The sequence below is a fragment of the Panulirus ornatus genome, chromosome 37 (assembly GCF_036320965.1).
Source record: "Panulirus ornatus isolate Po-2019 chromosome 37, ASM3632096v1, whole genome shotgun sequence".
NCBI lineage: Eukaryota > Metazoa > Arthropoda > Malacostraca > Decapoda > Palinuridae > Panulirus > Panulirus ornatus.
The window spans coordinates 24,917,787-24,935,951 of NC_092260.1; positions in this window are offsets into that span (position 1 = coordinate 24,917,787).

Below are 18,165 nucleotides of genomic sequence, written 5' to 3' on the forward strand. Positions count from 1 at the left end.
ACACACACACACGTGTTCGCACATTAAGGGAATTACATAAGCGTTATGTTTTTTCCTACATCATATATTCTATGAATACTTTTCTATCTGTAATGTTTGTGTGTGTGTGTGTGTGTCTGTATGTGTGTGTGTGTGTGTTCGTTCATCCGTTTTTCTTACTTTGTATTTGTCAACTTCTTTTTATTTTCTTGCTTCTTTATATGTGTTTTCTCTTAGTTGTACATGTTCTTATCAGCCTCCATAATTTTGGTTGGCGAGTCAGTCATAAAGAATGAAGTGGATTTTCTCCACTCATTAAGCCAGGGTTGTGTGGCAGTGACGCTTTCCCTGCCTCATCTGTCGTCTGCTGAGGTCTTACCACCACAATCACCACCACCACCACCACTACCACCATCACCACCATCAACCATACCATTACTGCCTTCACCACCCCACTACGACTACCACCATCACCACCATCCCCACCATCGAAGCCATCTCCACCTCCCTCCCCCTCATTAACATCACCATCATCAGTCTAAACCACCAGCATAATCACCACCATCCTCATTATCACTGCCATCACACACACACACACACACACACACACACACACACACACACACACACACACACACACACACCTCAACCCCCTACGCTCCCATGCTTTTCCTACTTCCTTACGTCAATGACCTCCCGTCGCCCAGGATGACCCCGAGTTGCAAGTCAATTAAAGAGATAAATGGTTTGTTGGCCTGAGAACTTTCATTGTAACATTAAGCATATTACCCAACCCGTTTTCTCCCGAGAGCAAAGGGAATCTTAATGAGGAGAAACACGTAGAGATGTTTCTTTAATTGGGACACCGAGAGATAGACGTCTGAAGGCTGGTGCGTGTGTGTGTGTGTGTGTGTGTGTGTGTGTGTGTGTGTGTGTGTGTGTGTGTGTGTGTTTGCTTGAGCTTAGAGTAATTTGAAAGGAAGTATGTGGGGTGTGAGAGTAATGGGACGGTCTTGAGTGGTCTTTGTCTAAGCTGGATCTTATTAAGGGCCTGCTGGTGTTTTATGGTCGATCATGAGATAAGGTAAAGTGTTTGGATGATATGATTTCCTGATATGTTTTTGTCAGAATGATGACTTTTATGTTCGCCACAAACCAGTGTGTTTGTTTTTATTGTAAAGTCATAACACGAAATGTTTTAAGACGAACACTGTGAACTATTTTATTCTTTTATATTTACGATGCTTCATTAACTTCCTATCTTAATTGCTCCACTCTCTCCCTCTCTCTTTATCTCCTCCCTTTCTATTTTCCTACTCCTCCTCCTCCCCTTCCTGCACCTCCTCTTGTCTTTATCACTGAGGTCATTCAACTTGATGTTCAACATGTGGAGACATTCCCTCGCTGAAAGGCATTGTGTTTATACATATTCCATTCTCGTTTTCTTCCAGTTTCCTTTCATATGTATTCGTTTCCGAGTCTGTTTCTTCTTCCTTTCTTACCATCTACTCGGGGACGATTTCCCCGTTCCCCCTTCATTCACAGTCAACACACCCTTAATCTCCAGTTTCCCTTTTGCGTCTTTTCCCATCACCCCCAACTGCCAGATGGAGGAAACCATCATCTTCCTCCCTACATTTCCTCCACCACCTCCCCTCCCTCTCCCCCTTCATCTTGGCTTCGTGCTTTCACTTCCTGTTCCTTCCTTCTCATGCTTTCATCTCATATCCTCCCTTCAGTGACCTCTCTCCCCTCATTTTCTATAATCATCTTCTTTACAGTCAACATCATCCTCTCACTTCCCATCTTCTCAAATGACCCAGCAGTCGTCTTAACAGATCTCAACATTTCACACAATGTGGCCACGTTTGATGAGGGTGTTTATTTCTGTTTAGCTCATTCATCGCCCTCAAAAATAAGAGCATGTAAATTATAAAAGTTTCTGGTTTGATTTGATTACTGTTTTTTTGTATTTATTTACTTTATCCTTATCTTCTCATTCTTCTTAGTCTTCTTGTTATCCCTTCGTGTCTTCCTCTAGACCATCTCTGTCATCCCTTCCTCCTCTCTCCCGTTCTTCAACCTCCTTTTTTGTCTTCCTTGATGTTGCAGGAGGCCCATTAAAAAAAAAAGTTCTGGGTATATGTCATTCAATATTGTTATCATGCAACACACGGGCACCTGGTGTTAAGACTCCAAAAACTTCAGAGTTGCACTGCAACGTTGCAGCAGGGAAATGATGGCCTCCTTTGGAGCTCAAGGATTCATGAGGCTGTACTCCTTTTCATCCATTGATACTCGCTTTTATATCCCTTCTCCTTCGCTTCTTTCTCTTCCTTGCCTTTATCTTCCTCCTTATGCCGCCTTTTCCGCTTCACCTCTTCAACCATCTCTCCTCTCCCATATCCTTATCTCTCCCTCTCTCTTTCCTACCTCTTTATCCTCATCTTCCTTTCCACCTTCATACCCTCATCTCCACCGCCTCTCCCTTCCCTTCTCCTCGACAGCCAACGACAGGAGCCACGACCTCACTTCTGGGTCACCACACACACACACACACACACACACACACACACACACACACGTGCACGTACACACATACTCGACAAGCAAGCGGCTCTTGCTCGTTTTTCCTTCTTTTTTTGGTGTTATTCCCTGAGGACACATTTACTGTGTTGTGTTCTGACACGACGCGACAACAGCTTCACCATTCATGGGTTGAGTAACCTGGAGATAACAACCGCTGGTGCCTGACTCCCTCACCCCAGCACTCCGGCTTGTGGTGAAGAAACGACGCAGACGAAGGGGAACAAGGAGGAGGAGAAGGAGGAGGTGGTGGTGGTGCTCTGTTCTTTGGTTCTATTTTCCTTTTCTGTTTTATCTTTCTGGGTGTAAATATATCTCTTTTTATGGCATTTTTGATGTCGTATCTTGCTGTACTGTTGGTGTCAGATCACAGAAGCATTCTTATACCTTACTCATCACACGTTAACATACGCCCCTTGCGGAGATGAACTGCGAACTTCATCTCCCAAACTTTGTAGATATCTATCTTGTGGGTGAGACGCCAAACCCCCCCTCAGGCTTTAAGATAGTGTCTGCCTCGCGTACTGCGTCTAATTATAGAAAACCATCCACGTCTCTCACACATCCAGCGTCCTTCGGTGAGGTCGCCAAAAAAAAAAGAGAAAAAAAAAAGGTTTATTTCTCTCAGAACTCCTGACGAATTCGCTGTTTTACGACATCTTTTTTGCAATGTAGTACAGGTCATAACTTCGTGATAAAGCCTACGGTAGGCGGTAGATATAAGAGCCATGGAGGAAATGATAAATCTTCCTGGCGTTTAAAGTCATTTCTCTTTACGTGTGAGAGAAGAAGCAGCTGATATACGAATACATCTACACGCCGACATCTAGAGAGAATAGCTGTAAAATAAGCGACCCACAGCTTTATCCATGTGTCCAGGAAACAGCTGGTGTTCGGTCCTCTCGCACTTTTGGTAGACTGACTGAAGCTAGAACAGCTGGTTAAACGAACACGATACAATACCTTCGTGAATTTCTTCCTCGTAAATGTCGATACAATATCACGACAACTCGCATCAAGTGACCGCGAGAGTAACAACTGTTCAGTCCAAGAGACAGAACTGAAGTTAAACTCTCCGTTAAGACGTATGTGATTGTAATGCCTCCAGAGGTTAGTGTCCTTCACAAGTGCCTTTAGCAGGTCGCCTCGCTCATCACCAGGAGGAGGAGAATGGTCGTTAGCTTCCCCCCCCCCCCAATACCACCCCATGGTATTTACCATCTCCATCCTTTTCCATACATGATCCTCTCTCTCTCACATCTTACACCATTTCTCTCTCTCTCGTCTCCACAGCTCCTCCGCCAGCACTTTGAACATCAGATTATTCAGCTTAAATCCAGTTCTCTCTCTCTCTCTCTCTCTCTCTCTCTCTCTCTCTCTCTCTCTCTCTCTCTCTCTCTCTCTCTCTCTCTCTCTCTCTCTCTCTCTCTCTCACACACACACACACATATCCCTGGTAATACGCATCTGGACCTAAGCTCTTCCCCCACCAGCTCCTCCTGGATCTGAGAAATCCCTGACTGCTGTCATTACAGATTTCCACCTTCCTCCTCAACCCCTCTTCTCCAAATCTCCAAATTTCTTCGCCGCCTCTGCCAGACTCCCTAAATACCTTCACTATTCTCTCCCTGATCCCCCCAGATTCCCTCACAGCCTCATTACGGATCACAGATTCTCAGTAAAACTTAGAAATCTCCTCTTGAGCGTTTCTAAATTCTTTCACGACGCAATCATAGGTCCTCGACTTGCCTTCCCCGACCAGCCAATTCCCCAGCCCTGCGGAGCTTCCCTAACCAGCATGAGAAAAATCCTAAACTTCTCCTCCCCCACCTCCACTGCTCAGTCCCAGGTCCCCCATTCCTCCCGAACGTTCCTCACCAGACGCCCAGGTCTTCCCGTCACTCAACCTACCAGATGCTCGCCTCTCCCCGCCATACACCTTCAAAGATACTCCTCTCTCTCTCTCTCTCTCTCTCTCTCTCTCTCTCTCTCTCTCTCTCTCTCTCTCTCTCTCTCTCTCTCTCTCTCTCTCTCTCTCTCTACCCACCGCTAACATCCCCAGCTTCCTCCCCCCTCCATCACCTATCCCATCATTTCCACATCTCCCCTCATCCAACTCCAACTTCCACGATTGGCCAAATCTTTCCAAACACTCCTAACCAACACACACGTCACATTTGATCTCCAACCACTGCCACAACTCTTAATATAAACAACTCGCGTAACAGCAGCTCCTTTATTTGACCTTAGTCGACCCCATGATCCTTGACCTTAGACCGTCCAAATGACTGTTCCACCCTCAGTGCTACCTCCTTCATACCCTTCCCCTCGTCCTCACTCTACCGAACTACCCTTCCGAAATGCATAGTCCAACCCGAAGCGCCAGATCCCCACCAGAGCAAGGGATTATGTAGCAACGTCAACAGCAGAGACCTCAGACCACCTCACAGACGTCTGTTCTCCGTGTTAGATCCTCACATAACTCACACAAGCAAAGGAGACCTTCTGAAATCTATCCTATCCTGCCACACACACACACACACACACACACACACAACACAACACAATAGACCCACTCAGTCGTCGTCTACCCACTATCCACCACACTCTCCCGTTCCTCCCCTCACCCCACAAACACAGGACGCCCAGAGAAATTTGAAACCCTTTGGGGGCGCTTGTGTGTCGAGGGGGTGTGGGTCTGACGAGTGAGGCAGGTTGGAGACCGATGACAAGGCAAGGAACATAGACATGGCTGGGGCCGAAGGTGGATACATACCAACTCTTTCTTCCTCATTTCATCACCGGTGTTTACACGCTTTGGCATCTTATCACCTTAAAATTGTGAGATAACCACGTATACCCCAGATGGATATGTAAGTCGGTGTCTCGAAGACGTCAGAGATAAGGTCACATCTGTTTATCAAACTCGTATGCTTATGAATTTCCTGTTATTGGGAACTGTGTCTGATTGCCTCATTGATTGGCGATAACTGTTCCATGGTTCCTCTGTGTCTATATGTAGGAGGATTGTATTACTAAATGGAGATTCTTCTGTATGGCTGTCTGTCTCTGTCTGTTAGTCCGTCTTTCTACCTCTCAGTCTGTGTGCTTGTGAACATAGAAGATACGACTCGCTACAGTGAGAGAGCCTAGTTTCCATATTCATATAGATTATAAAACATTCGGATTACCCAGTGCAGTGGTTGTTATAGGAAAATACATCACTGGTAAGTGTCTGAGAGGATCTTTCTAAAGGTTCGCGCCAGAGATCATTTCAAGAAAAGGTTAGGAGGAAAATAAATTCTAATGTTACATATGGTGTGAGTTTATATAAGTATTGTAGTAATATGTAACAGTGATGGACAAAACTCCGATGTCGCCTTTGATCGAAGCCGTACCGGGACCTCTGTTTCGACAGAGACAGACCCCATGGTCGAAGCTGTGCCGAAGCCTTTGTCTCGACAGGCAGACACAGAGCCTGGGCCACGCTGAATCGAGGCTGTTCCGAAATATTGTGTCTCGACAGACAGACAAACAGAGCCCGGGACACGCATGGTCGAAGCTATAGCGAACCCTCTGTCTCCACAAAGAGAGAGAGAGAGAGCTAGGGAAACGCCTGATCGAGGCTGTACCGAAACCTTTGTCTCGACAGAAACAGAACCTGGGGACACTCCTGATCGAAACCCCTCATACACGTTTGATCGAAGCTTCTCTCTGCCTCGTTAGGGAGGTACAACACCTACACCACGCCTGGTCGAAACTGTACCGAAACCTCTAATTCGATAGGGAGAAACACTGAACCTAAGACACTTTGGTCGAAACTGCACCATCTCAACCCCAACCAACCGCCCCAACCCCACCACTCTCTAACTACTGGCTTCCTCCGCCCGCCCCCCATTTCATACAGTGTCCCTGTTATTAGACACAGGTAAAGCCAGCCAGGCCCTTCCAGTGGACAATTTCCATTTGCTTGATGAGAGAGTTCAACGATGGCTTCACACCCGACGTCTGGCGCCCACTAGTGACGGAGAGAGAGAGAGAGAGAGAGAGAGAGAGAGAGAGAGAGAGAGAGAGAGAGAGAGAGAGAGAGAGAGAGACCCAGTGACTCGAGGCTGGGAGACTGATGTGAGGGTGATTGGAACATGACTTAGAGGGGGGAGGGAAATGTGTCGTGTGAGACATGTGAACATAAGGCAGGTGTAAGAACTTGATGTGAATGTGATACGAGAGTGAAGCAGGTGTACTTTAAAGGGGTGTGGGTGGAATGTGTTGTGTGAGGGTGAACATGAGGCAGGTGTAAGAACTTGATGCGAATGTGATACGAGAGTGAAGCAGGTGTATAAGCGAAACAATAATGATAAATGATACAACTGGAATACATGAAGAAGATAGAGATCTATAGGGAGCTATGGGTATGTTAGGAATCTAGGAATAGGAATTTAGGAACGTGACAGAAATGCGGAAATATGATAGAAATCCAGGAATATGATAGGAATTTAGGATTATGATAATATTCCAGAAATATGACAGGAATTTCATATTCTATTGCTGTGTTAGGAATTCGGGAATGAGATAGGATTCTTGTGTGACAGGTACAAACAAAATTGGGTTTAAAAACACCCACGAATATGATGATGATTCCAGAATCATAGCTTATGGGCAAATCAGGAATGACGGGAATATGACTATCACACAGGAGGAATATGACGGGAAAGCCCGAGGAAAGACGTAGGAACACGATAGAAAAATCAGGACGATGAATAATGAGAGGTAGACAAACCAGAGAGAGAGAGAGAGAGAGAGAGAGAGAGAGAGAGAGAGAGAGATCCGTGATTTAGTCGTACAGACAAAATAGCGAACCGTCTTTGCAAGGCTTGGGCGACGGTAGATATTAGTGATGGAATATTATTACACGTGGCTAATGGAATCTCCACTCGACCCTGGCCGTGCGTGAAGTCATTTCTAGGAAGGGAGGACTTGAAGTTTTTTCTTTCTCTTCTCTCGCTTCATTTCTAAGGATTCGAGCGATATCGGAAGGTTATTAGAACAGACACGTTGTTTATTGGGGGCTGGGGGGGGGTGGTGGGGGGGTCACTCAGATATTCTCTCTCTCTCTCTCTCTCTCTCTCTCTCTCTCTCTCTCTCTCTCTCTCTCTCTCTCTCTCTCTCTCTCTCGTCAGTAGTGTGGGTGGGTGCCCTCAGCGCCAACACGGGACCGTCACGCTGGTGGAGAGACACACTCCTCACATCCCACACTCTACGTAGCTCCTCCGCCAAAGACTCTGTCGCCACCGCCGACTCCTCCTCCTCCTCCTCCGCCGCCGCTGATCCAGTGCGCAGTGTGCGCCTGGCCTGGCCTGGCCTGGCCTAGCCTCTCCTCGCCTCACTGAACCAGGAAGATACCCCACGACCCAGCGGAAACTCGCATAAAAATCCCAGAGCTTTATAGATAATGTTTCTTTACGAGCGAGATGGGTATAGAGCTAGAACATGAGTGTGTGTGTGTGTGTGTGTGTGTGTGTGTGTGTGAAGGAGAAAAGTGGGTGCGCGTGATGTATGCACGTATGCATGTATGTGTGTATGGATGTATGTAAATGAATGCATAGATTAAGAATGGTTGACTGAATTTGTTTGTTCGCGTGTGTATGTGTGTGTGTGTGTGTGTGTGTGTGTGTGTGTGTGTGTGTGTGTGTGTTGTGTGTGTGTCTGTCTGTCTGTCTGTCTGTCTCTGTGTGTGTAATAATGCTGGTAATGATCAACGTTTTATTGGATCAATTGTGACCAAAGACCGACAACAGAGAAGAGGTAAATACTAATACACAAAGAGTCTGTTAAAAAAAAAAAAAGATAGATAGGATGGTGATGTCAAGCAAATAATCTTTTACACAAAGAGTCGTGGGTGATTTACAGTTTGCTTAATCAGTTTGCTTAATCAGTCGATAATAATCAGTCGATGATAATCAGTCGATGATAATCAGTCGATGATAATCAGTCGATGATAATCAGTCGATGATGATCACAGTGATTGAGACGTGGGATGTTGTTGCTGCTAGCGATCAGTACGAGTTCAGGTCGGTCTCGACGCCTTTTTATGGACGTTTCCACCAAGGGAAGGGGGATCTCTGAGGGCAGGAGTTGACTGACGGTGACGGGCATTGGTGCAGTACCGTTGGATGAGGTCCACGTGATGGACGGATTTAGGAGGACCTCTTGGTAGTCTGGTGTTGGAGGAATTGAGGATGAATATCCATTTTCCTTGTGTGTGTGTGTGTGTGTGTGTGTGTGTGTGTGTGTGTGTGTGTGTGTGTGTGTGGGTGTGTGTGTGGGGGTGGGTGTTTGTGTGTGTATGCATTTTCGTCTTTGCCCAGATGGCAGCCATAGCCCCCCTCTCACAGGCCAGACTCGCCCGGCAGCCAAATGTTCAACAGCCGAGCGATAAATTGCCGTGCTGAAAGAAGGTCTAACAAATGAGATGTTCGAACAGGCGTCGGTGGATCCCAGCTCCCTCATCAGCTCAGTGGAGAGGAAGGAGAGGACGAGGTAGGAGGAGGGGGAAGGGAGACTGGGAGATGGAAAGGGAGGGGAGCGGAGTGTGGGGACAGGGATATGGAAGGGTGATGTATGGATGGTGGTGAGCGGGGTGGGGAGGAGGGAGGAAAGGGAAGAGGAGGAGTTTTGTGCTGGAGTGGAGGCAAAGGAGTAAAGGGAGTGGGAAATCTTTGAGTTACTTGATAAGATTTTCCACTTATCTTCGTCTTTGATGTTGACTCAGGGGCTGTATAGAGACAGACAGAACGAAGCAGGATCGGATCATTTGCTCAGCTTCTAAATAACGAGTTGAAACTAAAGAAAAGAGCCTTAGATTCTTCTGTTTCTGAGTTCCATGGCTTCGTTTGTTTCTGTAAATTCTTGGTAAGATGCTTCCGGATTGTTTTAGACAAATTATCTTACTTCGCTCTTATGTTGTTTGCTCTGTCACTGTCTTTTGGCACATTTCGTTTTCGTTAATCATATGCATTGAAGAAGACAATAGAAATAATGGTTATAATTTTAGTGATGATAATGATCCCATTATCACTACTACTACTACTATTACTACTATTACTACTATTACTACTATTACTACTACTACTGCTACTACTACTACTACTACTACTACTACTACTACTACTACTACTACTATTTCTACGTGCGTAGCCTGTCACACTTACTTACTTATAGTGAGTGGTCGTCGGCAATTGTGTGTTGTTTTGCCGTCTGTGTCCTTCCTAACACTTTGCCTCGTAACCCTATCTAATTTCTCCTTGTTTTGTTGGTAAAAGACAAGATCTGTACTTTTCCCAGAAATTCTCGGTCTGTTTCGTTATTCCCTTTTCATGTATCTGAACCATCTTACTTTTCTTTCAAGGTCTGGGTTCACTGGCACATCTGACTGTGACTGGGGTCTCTGAAGCAAAGGTTTCTATAGTAAAGATGATATACAATACGATCGCAATGTCTGACCATATCCCACTTGGTCTCTGGCTATTAACAAGAGACGGTGCTGTGCCTTAATCCATAAGCAATCTGACTTGATCCTTTACTGGAGGAGTTAAGATCCTTGTCACGTAGAGTACTTCGTGGACAGGATGCGCTTCAACGACCTCCTGCTGTTAGCCCCTACTGGGGAGGCTATTACGAAAGCAATAACCATTCGTGAGACATATAGCGTCTTGTAAAACCTTAGGTTCAAACCCCAGTGTAAATGCGTTGTGATGATCTCTCCCTCACCTCGATCCTATTGCTGTGGGGGGTTAAGTTGTAGCTGTGAGGAGGGTTGAACTCTACGAAGTACTCTGAGGAAACAAATGGGCCATTTCTGGTTTACAAAAGGTCCACTTGCTTATTATTTTGTATACCACAAGGAACCTTCTCGTGGGGACTGGTGTTACCATGCGTGGCTCTGGTTATTTTTCCATCCTAAGTTTAGCGTTACATTCTCTCGTGGTCTGTGTCTAAGTCTATTTCATCATGGACTCTGGAGCTGTAACAATTTGAGTAAAATAACATTGTGAAGTGTAGAGTGCTTCAGGCATGTTCTTAGTTTCAATCATAGAAAATACAGATAAGTGATCTTATTTCTAACTTAGTAAGGCGTTGGAATGTAAATACTGACGTGATCAAAGTGATGATATATACAGTAGACTGTGGTTGGAGTGAGTGCATCTACATTTTCGTATGTCTGAGATTATGATGATGAAAAAGATACATACTTTCCAAATAATTTAGGGACCGATATCCATAAAAATAATGAAACAGATCTACATTTTCAAAGATATGGATCAGACTTGATGAAAACGTTGAAAGATATCCATATTCTCATATTCTTAAAAGTCTTCATGGAGATAATGAAACAGATCCATATTCTCAAACATTTAAGAATCGGTCGTAATCAAGGCGATGAAAGAGATCTGCATTTGCAAATATTTAGAAATCTTTCTCGATGAGGATGATGAAACGAGGTCGAAATAACTGGCAAGTTGCTCCAGTACGGTGGAACGTAACCTACTTGTGCCCTGAGAAAGGTCATGCGAGGGTAAAAGCTCTGAATATGCAAATGTGGTCGTGTATACTGCAAGCCAAAGTACAACCAATCCCGGTGTGCGAGAGGAGGTGAGGGGAGAGAGAGAGAGGGGAAAAAAAAGGGAATAAAATTGGGTTATGCAACAGCAGAATTACATGGTGAGTCCAGAGACCATGGGGAAGACTTTTTGATTTTCCTTTTTCAAAATCATACAAGAATTTGGTGTAATGGGGAATGATTAGGGTAAGACAAGAGGGTGTTATAGTGAGATGTAGGAAGATGGAGTTGAAAAAGAAATTATATGCGAAGGATAAAGGACCACGATGTCTAGGGCATGATGACAGAACAAGGATGTGAGAGGGACGATTTACGAAGGAAAAGAGGAGAGGAAGAAGGGATGGGATGAGGGAGAGTGTTGACAGCTGTCTGGAGGGTGACAGCTGTCTGGAGGAGGGGATAATAGTTGAGAATTGTCTCTCTTAAAGGGTGCTCCTGTATTACCTCCCAAATGAAAATACAGAGGAAAGAGCCGCGTGAGGATTTCCCTATACTCTACCACTCGGTCATCTGTTCTGGACGCTACGTCGCCCACGCGGGAAATAGGGAATATGCATAGTTCTCTCTCTCTCTCTCTCTCTCTCTCTCTCTCTCTCTCTCTCTCTCTCTCTCTCTCTCTCTCTCTCTCTCTCTCTCTCTCTCTCTCTCTCTCTCTCTCTCTCTCTCTCTCTCTCTCTCTCTCTCTCTCTCTCTCTCTCTATCTATCTATCTATCTATCTATCTATCTATCTATCTATCTATCTATCTATCTATCTATCTATCTATCTATCTATCTATATATATATATATATATATATATATATATATATATATATATATATATATATATATATATATATATATATATATATATACTTGACATGTAATGGCCATCTGCAAAACAGATGACCTGGGTCTGGCCTTTGGGCCAGGCTCGGTAACTAAGAGAAAGCTACAGGTTCGGCTCCAGTTAAGGAAGAAGGTGAGGTCAAAGGTCATCACGAAGACGACCCGATTCGGCGTAGGTTTTCCCCCACAACGAACGAGAATGGATCACTCTGACGACGTATCCACCGCGTGCGTCGCCGATAGCGGTCAGTCTTGTATGTCTGCCAACTTAGGGCGGTGAGAGAGCAAGAGAGAGAGAGAGAGAGAGAGAGAGAGAGAGAGAGAGAGAGAGAGAGAGAGAGAGAGAGAGAGAGAGAGACCAGATCTTTGAGGAAGTACAGACTGTATCACTTTCCACCATCATGTAATCGATACAGTCAGGGTGACACCAAGACTAGAAAATCAGCTCCCTCAAACTGAACTAACAAAAGCCTCTGTGAGAGAGAGAGAGTCTTCCCCCATGCCGCTTCCTCATGACCCGCACACACACACACACACACACACACACACACACACTTCCTCATGGCTCTCACAAGCCTCTAAGGCCAAACAATTATCTCGAACGAGATGCAGGACCCGTAATAGCATTGTGAAAAATCTCATTGCTACATTTTACCATCTAAGAATTCTGCATCCGTTTCTGACTCATCTTTTGGTCTTTTCTTTTTCTAGACCAACACGACTAAAGGCTTCTTCGTTTTTTTTTCCTTTTTTTTTTTTTCTTTTTCTTCCACGACATTAATGTCCTTTTGGCGAAGGTTGCGTCACGTGACGCGGCATGACCGTCACGGGGGCTTACGCGCGCTGGAAAATGCATTGCCCCATTTGATACAGAGAACACCACCCCTTTGAGGAAGTCTACTACGATGACCTCTTCCCTGAAAACTGGCGATGGACACTGTTAGTGAACGTAACCAGATCACAACAACCGGTCTCGATTAAACCTTCATTAACCGACCTGACCCGCGAGGTAACCGACCTGACCCCGAAGTAAACCGACCTGACCCCTTAGGTAACCGACCTGACTGACCCCGCGGTAACCCGACCTGACCCCCGAGGTAAACCGACCTGACCCCTGAGGTAAACCGACCTGACCCCGAGGTAAACCGACCTGACCCCGAGGTAAACCGACCTGACCCCTGAGGTAAACCGACCTGACCCCTAAGGTAAACCGACCTGACCCCGAGGTAAACCGACCTGACCCCGAGGTAACCGACCTGACTGACCCCCGCGGTAACCCGACCTGACCCCGAGGTAAACCGACCTGACCCCCGAGGTAACCCGACCTGACCCCGAGGTAAACCGACCTGACCCCTGAGGTAAACCGACCTGACCCCGAGGTAAACCGACCTGACCCCGAGGTAAACCGACCTGACCCCTGAGGTAAACCGACCTGACCCCTAAGGTAAACCGACCTGACCCCGAGGTAAACCGACCTGACCCCGAGGTAACCGACCTGACCCCGAGGTAACCCGACCTGACCCCGAGGTAAACCGACCTGACCCCTAAGGTAAACCGACCTGACTGACCCCTGAGGTAACCCGACCTGACTGACCCCGAGGAAACCCGACCTGACCCCCGAAGTAACCCGACCTGACCCGCAGGGACGTCCTTACTCCACGTATTATTGGAACCATTCCAATTTCTCCAAGAGGCAATAAAGTTCTTCAGTCTAAGGCTGGAGTGTATCCTCAGGGGCGTTGTTTATAGCTTCTCTCCTCCCTCCACCCCCCCCCCCCCCCCCCCCTGGGCTGCGATTGGCCCAGGATCTTCTCTCATGATTTCGTGGGTGATCAGTACATTGGAATCCTCCTCATAGGTGTATTGAGCTCAGTTATTTTGCATGGCGAAAAAAATCTTTGCTCTTCTTCATAACCTGCGGCGCGCGTGTGAACGAGTGAGGTTGTCATTTATTGGGTTATTTGGTGTGTGTGTGTGTGTGTGTGTGTGTGTGTGTGTGTGTGTGTGTGTGTGTAAGGATTAACGTACCATAAGAATAGCTGGTGGTTTGATTGGCCTGCGCCTCTTTGAGTGTACACCGCGAGCGGAAAGCCACTACTGGAGAGGCTCTATCCTCGCCCGATCGACGAGAGAGAGAGATGTACAGCGTTGTCAGAGAAGAACGTCTGGCTGCATAGGAGTCCTGGGTATTCAGTGTAGCCAAGCCTTGGAGCTGCAGGATCCTCTGGATGGCAGATCCTGAAGTTATAGCCTCTAGTATCCTATTGTAAAAGGAATCCTAGAGGCTGTCTAATACTCGTAATGACAATGATAATGATAATGATTATTATAATGATGATGATAATTACGTTATCAGTAGTCATGATGATGATAATAAGATGATCTGTTGCGAAAGGTTGAAAGTACAGAGAAAATACAAATCACATACTACAGACTGTGGGATATGAAAAGAACCTGATGGATAGACAGCCATTACACACATAACGAGATGTAAGTTAATCACTGATGACGTTCACAATGGCTGGGATTAGTCTGATCACGCGGCTGTGTGAGCTAACTGGGATGGGCTCGATGCAGATATGTGGTGTCGAGCTGCAACTCGGGTACGAGGGATCTCAGGTGGCAGGAAATGACGGTGGCGAGAACGATGTAAACAACTTCTTTCTGAACACTCAGCCACATGAGGTTCAGGTGATGGTTGTTGGGGTTGGAGTGAATGTGTTTGCGCTTGTGTTTCTGTGAGTTATAGCCAAGATGCGATCTAACCACCACTGTCCAAAGTGTATTAATCCTCCATCAAAGGAGTTGAACCCCTCCACGAGCAGAACGAGAGACTGACCCCCGACTACTGAATAAGGAATCCAACTGTTTACCTTTTCTCCGACTTGTGTGGCGGGAGTCGAGTCTGAGACCAGAGGCCGTTTACCCACGGCTTTATGCAAATTAGATGAATTTAAATGCCTGGTGAAAGAGACGCGAAACGTAGGTTAAAAAAAAAAAAAGAAAAGAAAAAAAGGGTCTTTGGAACTGTTGGAACTGTTGTCAGTCTCATGGTAGGGTTCTGGGTCAACTGGTTACGGTTTATTTTACTGCTTCTTTATATACACGGTGTGACCCCTTGTCTGCATACCAGTCTCTCTCTCTCTCTCTCTCTCTCTCTCTCTCTCTCTCTCTCTCTCTCTCTCTCTCTCTCTCTCTCTCTCTCTCTCTCTCTCTCTCTCTCTCTCTCTCTCTCAACTACGTGACAGAGATAAAAAAAAAATATCTGAACCATAGAAATTCTTTAGTCTTGATGTTAATTTCATTTTCCCATCTGTGTTCTTCCTCAGTATCTTCACAGATACTCCTGTAACGAAACTTTGGAATCTACGATGCTAACAGAATGTTGCAAGTGTGAGAGAACGTTGTATTGTGTTGCTACATCTCTTCCTGGCTGTTAGTGTGTGTGTGTGTGTGTGTGTGTGTGTGTGTGTGTGTGTGTGTCTGTTTCTCAGCAACTAAACCAGTTTGTCTTCCCCGTACTAACGCAACTAGTATAACTTCCTCATGGTAACATATGTAACGCAACTTCCCCATTGTAACGTATTCATCAGCGCCTCCCTCTGTGAGGGACGAGTAACCCTCGCCCTTAGTGGCGTCCCTTACATATCTAGATAGTAACCTTCGTGCCCGTAATGGCACCCCCTTAATTTCATAACGAGTAACACTACCCCTTGGTGGAGCCCCTTAGTAACATAATCAGCAGCACTCCCCCTTAGCGGTTTTCCTCACTATTGTAGCTACCCCCTCACCTCCCCTCTCCTCCCCTCTCCTCCCCTCTCCTCCCCTCTCCTCCCCAGCTCGCTGAGGGTGTCACCCCCTTCCCCTCCTCCACTCCTCCCCCTCCACCTCCCCCTCCTCATTTCCTGTTCGGGCATCACGAGGGCTTATCGCCCCCCCCCCCGCCCCTACCGTTCCACCCCTCACCCCGTACTACACACACACACACACACACACACACACACACACACACACACCCTCCCCCTTCTAGACCTTCCTTGAACTGCTGTCGCTCTTTTATCGTTTCCTGTCTTCTATTACTTTTAGTCTCTCTCTCTCTCTCTCTCTCTCTCTCTCTCTCTCTCTCTCTCTCTCTCTCTCTCTCTCTCTCTATCTCTATCTCTATCTCTCTCTCTCTCTCTCTCTCTCTCTCTCTCTCTCTCTCTCTCTCTCTCTCTCTCTCTCTCTCTCTCTCAGCCGCTGGGGGCCAAACATTCTTCCTGTCTGAGATCGTGCAGGATTTTCCGAATTCTTTCCACCTCCGCCTTCCTCATGCTGCACATTCCTCCTCAAGTTGTACAACCATCCTGATGGTGTACATAGTCTCCCATGCGGTACGTGCTTCCTCATGATGTACATACTTTCTCACATGGTACATACTTTCCCCCAGTTCTTCTCCCTCTTCTTCCGTCTCTATACATACATACCAGGGGTCAGAATTAGTGCTATTGAACTCCATATATGTGACTACCAAAGGTGAATCTTTCACCCTGTAACTCAACAGCCCTTTGTCATCACCCTTATAAAGCACCATTTCCTTGCCTTCACCCTTATAATGCACCATTCCTTTAGCCCTAACCCTTATAATGCACCATCCCCCTTTCCCTAACCCTTATGATGCACCATCCACTTGCTCATACCCTAATAAAGCAACATCCCCTCAACCTAACCCTTATAAAGCACAATCCCCTTAACATACCCCTTATAAAGCCCCGTCCCCATGCCCTCACCCTTATAAAGCACCATCCCCTTGCCCTTATCCCCACAGCGAACAAACTCTTTGGCCTCCGTAACCATAGGTACGTCCTCAACAACCTCTGGTACCATCCTTTTTCCTCTATGATCTACGGCCTTCTTTCCTCTGGCATTATCGTTCTTGAGTTTTTTCGTCTCTTATTTCCATCTGCGTTGCTCCTGTATCATCGTTCTTGATCAGTTCTCCAGCATTCTGACGTTGCTTGGTGATCATATTTCTTTATATTATTTCGTTATCTGATTTATTTTGTCGTCTGCGTTGGCTCCCTGTGTCGTGCGTGGTTCAGTATTATTGTGTTTTCGTGTATATCATCATTCTGGTTTATCCTATTATTCCTTCTGTGTCCCCACCTCCTCATGGTTTGTGTTGATTCCACTTCTGCTCTTCTGCCTGGAGTATTACTACTCTTTTCATGCCTGTTTCCTCACCTCTTCGCTGCCCTCCTGAATCTGTGCACTCTCTCTCTCTCTCTCTCTCTCTCTCTCTCTCTCTCTCTCTCTCTCTCTCTCTCTCTCTCTCTCTCTCTCTCTCTCTCGTTCGTTAGTTCAGGCGGCATGGCCCCCACGTGCCCCGTGTGTGTGTGTGTGTGTGTGTGTGTGGCGGCTGTGGTAGGTAGGTCAGGTTGAGTGGTGTGTGTGTGTGTGTGTGTGTGTTGGGGGGTTGGGGGTCGCCGCTGGAGGCAACTGGGTGAGGAGGTCGCGACGTCCCTCTAAAGTAACCCGACTCGTCCGTGCTCTCCCCCTCACCCCATCCTCCGCAGGGGACACACACACACACACACACACACACACACACACACACACACTCTGTGCCTCGACCACCACTGCAGGAGGGAGGGAGGGTCCGTCCGTCCGTCTGTGGCCCTCTGGGCGCCACACTCCTCCTGAACGTTCTCCGATGTTGTCACCATCAGGAAAAGTTGTTCGTTTGGCTTCAGGTGACGCCCCCGCCCCATCCTCCTCCTCCTTCAGCACTCCAGCGGGACAGGTCATCAGTCACCTAGGGCGCTGCCTTTCTCGTTGCCTGGATGGTCCTCGGTCTCGTCCAGTATACCACAACTCGAGAGAGAACTTGCTTTACGAGCGAGAACGAGAGAAAAAAAGCAATTTCCATTGTGTGTGTCTGTGTGTGTGTGTGTGTGTGTGTGTGTGTGTGTGTGTGTGTGTGTGGAGACACTCGTTCTCAGACTAACATGGTAACACAAGACTATTGGTCCTCCGGGCACCATTTCAGCGGTGCAGCTGAGGAAGGAGAGTTCGTCTCCAAGCAAAAAAAGAAAAAATCAGAACAGCCAAGCAGCACTCTGGGTGTTATCACCAACACTGCTGCGCTGAGCAGGAGGAAAATGTTTGCTTCA